Genomic DNA, 6,170 nt, shown 5'->3' on the forward strand with positions numbered 1-6,170 from the left:
ATGAGTCGTGAATTTTTGAGTACGACCATGAGACAAAAGGCAGAGTTCAGAGTGGCACACCCCATCGTCGCCCCGTCCCGAGAAGGCACGCGTGAGCAAGTCCAGGATCTAAACCGTGCTCATTGTCTTCTTTGACGCCAGAGACATTGTCCATCACGAATTCGTACTTACCGGGACTACAATGAACTCAGCTTTCTACCTGGAACTGCTCAAAAGACTGAAATGGAGGGTCTCGCACTGCCGAAGCCGACATCGAGGACACGTGGAAAGTTCACTACAACAATGCTCCAAGTCACAGTGCCTTCATTGTCAACGACTTCTTGGCCAGGACCAAGACCCCATTGGTTCCCCAGCCTCCCTACAATCCTGACCTGGCTCCCGCTGACTTTTTTTTTTGTTTCCTTGCTTAAAAGGAGTCATGAAAGGAAAACATTGGGACACAATTGAAACCATCCAGGTGCATGTTACATCAGCTCTTAAGGACATTCCGGAAAAGGCATTCCAGGATGCCTTCCAGGCATGGAAACACTGCCTCCAGAATTGTATCGACGCAACAGGGTGCTATTTTGAAAATTTTTGATTATTTGTACGAATATATTCAATAAATGATTTTTATGAATTTGATCGCATTACTTATGGAATGCCGCTTGTATTCTAGTATGTGTATCGACTATACCATCAAATGGAATATGTGCAAGCACATACGTAGTGTTTGCCAGATTCAGTTAAAGCAGCAGCCCTCTGAACACCCAGGAAATAGTAAAGATATACTTATTGCGAGGGAAGATATTTCTGTAGTAGACGAGAAAACAGAAATACTAGCTGAGGTAACGAGAAATAGTAGTAATGATTCTGTGCATTTGTCAGTCCAAAGAAGGGAAATTATCACAGAGTTTTCTGGCAGTGTATCTGAACTGACCTCAAATGACTTGGAAACTGCTAAAAAAATGTTATCATCACTAAAGACAATTGTAGCTGTCGGAATGTTGCACCAAAAACAGGCACCAATGCAAAAAGAAAGGAAACACCACAAAATATTTTACCTCAACATAGGCTGTATTCTACAAAGGAAAACAACAGGAGTAATAATGCATCTCTGGTGCTACCAAATTCAGAAGAATCCAGTTTAATCAAATTATCTCTACTGGCAGACAAAGAACATGCACTTGTGGAAAAAGGTATGTTACTGCTGTCGCCCCCCTCCCAACAACATACATCCCTACAGCAAAAAATGCTTGTAATTAAGCATTCTGGTAAAATTTTCAGTATGACGCAAGTGGCATTGTGTGCTGATGTTGGCAATGATCCACCATGAAATAAATAATTAATGCTGTCCTGTTCTCTGGTTGTCAGGTTCTCATATGTACCCTTGTTTGCTCAGTAATTTAATTATCCTTGTAAAGTGAACATTCAGAACAAGTAATTACAAGAAATAAAATATACAGAATAAATCAATGGTCATTGCCAACACCACAGCACCACGCTGCCTGAGCCATAAGTAAAACTTAATCAGTGCTCTATTATCTGTTAATGTCAGCAGTCTAATATAGTATTCTGTTTGCAGGTTCAACTGTTAAAAGCCACCAACAATAAGAAAGACAGAGGGTGTAGCAGGTCCATCCCTCATTACAGCATCTGCACTACAGCAGGCCTGACGAATCATGTTATAAATCCAGGCATTAATGTACCTTTTTGTTTTCAAATATCATTCTAGTTTTGTGCCACAGTTAGTTACAGCAATCCGGTTTGCAATTCTGCTTGCAGGCTCAACTCCCAGAATTCAGCCAATAGCAAAACAGACTGAGGTGGTATCTGGTTCATCTCTCACTACACATATGTGCTGAAACACAGCCGGAGGAATAGTGAGAACTACTAATCCAGATATTGGCACACTTCTGTGTTATGCCATTATTTTTTGTCACAGCTGCTTATAAATTACTTACTATAACTTAGTTTGCATTTCTGCTTGCAGGCTCAGCTTCCACAATTCAACCAATACCAAAACAGGCTGGGGTGGTACCAGATCCATCCATCAGTACAGTGCGTTTGCTGCTACACAGCTCAACAAATGATGATTTCTATGAATTCAGGCATTAGTGCATCTCTTTATTATGAAATGTTATTCCAGCTTTATGCCATAGTCCCTGGTAAGTTATTTATAGCAATCTGGTTTTAAATGCTGATTGCACGTGGTTTTCCCACATTTAAACCAGTGACAGGGCAGGCTAAGATGGTATAAGTGCCATCCCTTGCTACAGCGCACATGCTGCAACACGGCCATGGAATGGTGTTATATATTCAGGCAGTATTTGTTGATCCTTTCTGAACTAAAATTTGGCTTGCCAACTACAACCTTCCTTATGAACTTTCATTTCTCATTTATGCCAAAGATGAGAGTCCTTTTGTTTAATTGAAATTTTTTTTACCACTTGTCAGACTGGTTTTTCTTCACAAAATACATTAGTACAAATATAGCTATATAACAGTGTGATGCATTCTCTCTGTATTGATGTTGCTATTGAGACCAGTATTTAGTCTATGATATTATGGCCAATTACAGGCATAGGTAATTGTCTCTGTTGCAAATCAAATTGTGTCAGGATCACCTAAATCCATCTTGTGAATCATGTTGTCAGCACTGGTGATTTGCTCACACGTCTCAGTATACCTCGCGCGTTAAGTACATTTCACTAGGAAAATTAAAATGTACTGTAGCTTTTGAATCACTGCAGATAGGACAAAAACTTTTTCACCCTAATCCATAACAAACATTACAGTTTACACCCTTAAGGACCATTACATGCTAGTTACACCAAGAATTAAATTTAGCAATAGTTTTTAAATAGGGCTAAATTTCACTCCATAGTCTCCCTTTTAATAATGGCATACACACTATATTTTACTACTCACTAAACTTGAATTCAGAGAATCTTACCTTGCTCACTGAGGAGAAAGTGTCAGATGCAGTAAACACCAAATGAAAAAGGCTAAATAAGAAAATGGCTCTGAGCACTATGGGACTTAACATCTATGGTCATCAGTCCCCTAGAACTTAGAACTACTTAAACCTAACTAACCTAAGGACAGCACACAACACCCAGCCATCACGAGGCAGAGAAAATCCCTGACCCCGCCGGGAATCGAACCCGGGAACCCGGGCGTGGGAAGCGAGAACGCTACCGCACGACCACGAGATGCGGGCAGGCTAAATAAGACACCACAGTGTGGTAGTCAGCTCTCAATATGGTATAACCACCACTAGATATTGACATCATCAGCCTTTAGTGCATAATTTCAAAAGTTTGATTAGTTGAACAGTCTTTTTAGCTTGAAGGAAATGAAGTTGTCTAGAAAATACCCAACATTTTTATAATTTTCATTCAAGTTATGTCTCACTATAAATAGATTTTTAAGACACAGGTTGGTGTGAGATAGCACGGATGTGACAGATGGGACTACAATCTCGACTATGCCTCTGAGAAGCAGAAGCAGAATGTGGAGATGGTACAGGATGAAGCATGTATCATTGACCGTGACACCTAGCCAAACTGCTAGGTACAGAGATTGGCTGTGTGGAGATGTACTTCATAGTGTTTACATCAAGGACACCTGCAGCTGCAGGGAGAGATTCTCGGAGTGAAAGTCAAAAGTGCTGCACTTCATATTGGACAGATCGTACTTCAGCAGTGTGTGTGTGTGTGTGTGTGTGTGTGAGAGAGAGAGAGAGAGAGAGAGAGAGAGAGAGAGAGAGAGAGAGAGAGAGAGATGATTTGCTGTCAGTCAGTATGACTGCACTTGACATGTTGGTCACCTCTGGTCAAGTGCAGCTAATTTTTTTTAGTTAGGCTGTGTTGTAGGAGCTATGAATTATTTTCAGCTTGAGCAACATTGTTCCTTTTATTTGATTATGTTCTCAGACTGTGCCATATGGTATATAGACAAGTTTGTGAAGTCACTTTGTATGAGCGTTTCCTCCATAATTCTCTCCCATGCTGCTCAGATGATGTCTAAATATGTGTTCTTTGTGAAGACTGTCTCTGTAAGTTGAAGCAATGACTAGCAACACAATATTCTGTTTACTCTTGATTTAATGCTTAACATATTCTACAACTGGCCCTTATTACGAGTTTATAGCACGTTTGTAAGCCAACAGCGAATGTGTTAATTGCTAATATTTGAAACTTGCGAGTAGTTAAATGACATAATGCTAGTTTAATGGCTTCCTACTGTGCTCACAAATTATAAACATTAGTTTTTGAAATTTTTTCCCCCTTCACACCACTTTTCAGCACTTGGTATGTGCATGCAACATGTTTGCTGTTTAAAAGGGTTTTAAGAGATATGGTGTGATTTGGATCCATTGTCTGAGTGGAAACGTTGGATAGTTAAAAGCTTTACAGAAGAAGTCAGGATGTGTCAAATTGGCAACAGATAAAATATTTGCACACCGTTATTTCCAGATACTATTTTTGTACTACAATGCGCTAGGAGAGCAGATTCTCTATATTGATCTGTTTCACCGTGTTCCAGTACTTAAAAGCCTGTGTTGCCTACTACGTAGCCTTTTGACATTGCATACTCCATAGCCAGGTAAACAAAAGGACTCTCTTTCATTTTGGGAACTGCTTTTCAACAATGAAATTATTTCAGAGATAGTACTCAGAACCACTGAAAAAGACCCACATCTTTGCTAGATAAGTAAAGGAAAATTCTGTCTCAAAAGTAACTGACAATACATAAATCAAGATTTTTTTTTTGGCAAGGGGGGGGGGGCTTTCAGATCAGAGGGGGAAGAACTGGATGGGTTATATGCTACAAACGGCAGTGGTAGACTGCATATTAGAGCAACTATATCCTTTAAATGTCTATTATTTTGCCTTTGGTTTGATGTTTCAGCAACCTGTGATGCCACGAAACTCACAGATAAACTGTATCAATTCTGTTGGTTATTCAAAAGACAGGAAAGCATCAATAATGAGTGCCAGATGTTGAGCACCATTGTGTTAGGAAGTTCCATTGTTCTGTGTGCAAACTGTTTTTGAAGTTTGCATGAATCAAGTATCTGAAACTGACTGGAAAGAAACTTAACTATCAAAAACTACAATTTTATTGCAATTCATGATACTGTGAAATATTTTTATATTGCGGTATTCATTCAGCTAAAAGTGTTACACTAAATTCTTCTCATAAGTTATGCCTGCAGAAACTTTTATACTGAATTTAATCTTTTGTTTTGGTTTACAGTTTTGATGTGCAGTCTATTTTCTGTTTAAATATGAAGTTTCAATTGTGTATCTTAATATTCGTAAGCTGATGTGTAGGATTTTTGAAAACTGTTTTTCCACATTCTATATGTTTTGTATGTCACTGTATTACTTCATAAAGTCTATAAGATATGCCCACAAATTATGAATATAGTCTGAAAATGGTATTAATAAATTCTTATTAAAAATTTAATATTTAAATTCCAATCAACTGTTTAATTTTTTTCCCATAACATACTCAAAATATAAATGCGTCTTCACGACCCAGGTGTATCTTACATGTTGCAATGTTTAAGTGTGCCAAGTAACGGGTAATAATGAGAGACAATTTGTATGAGCGACTCTACATTGGCAGTGTAATTTGTTAACGCAATTTCATGTTAGCAAAAGCAAGCATCATCTGCAGGGAACCAGCGACTGTTGGATATTGAAATTGGAGACCAGCTACAAGTTACATGTAAGTTTTCTTTATTTTGAGTAGTTTCACTCAACAAACGTGAGCAGCTTCAGAAAATTATGTAGCCAAGGGCCACACATTACTTATGTCAGGTTGGATACAGCACCAATGTCATACAAAAAAAAAAAAAATGAATGGACATCCATGTTAGTTTATGGAATTGAAATAAGTCACAGATCTCGACCTGATATTTTGATTCTGCCTTTAGTCAATGCAGAAGAGCCAATGCTTTGAAGGGACCTTTTAATTTGCAGAATATTCCTAAAATGTTGCAGCTTGGAAGTATTTGAATAATGAAGTAAAATAAATTTCTGATAACATGAAACTCTTGCAGTTACGTAGTTGTAACCCGAATATAGTTCGTTGCACTTTTAAAACTGGCATGTCACAAACAAATTGGGTAAGACCACCATTTTCAGAGCCTAGTATTGTGTGTTTCACAATTTGCC

The sequence above is a fragment of the Schistocerca americana genome, chromosome 9 (genome assembly GCF_021461395.2).
Source record: "Schistocerca americana isolate TAMUIC-IGC-003095 chromosome 9, iqSchAmer2.1, whole genome shotgun sequence".
Lineage (NCBI taxonomy): Eukaryota > Metazoa > Arthropoda > Insecta > Orthoptera > Acrididae > Schistocerca > Schistocerca americana.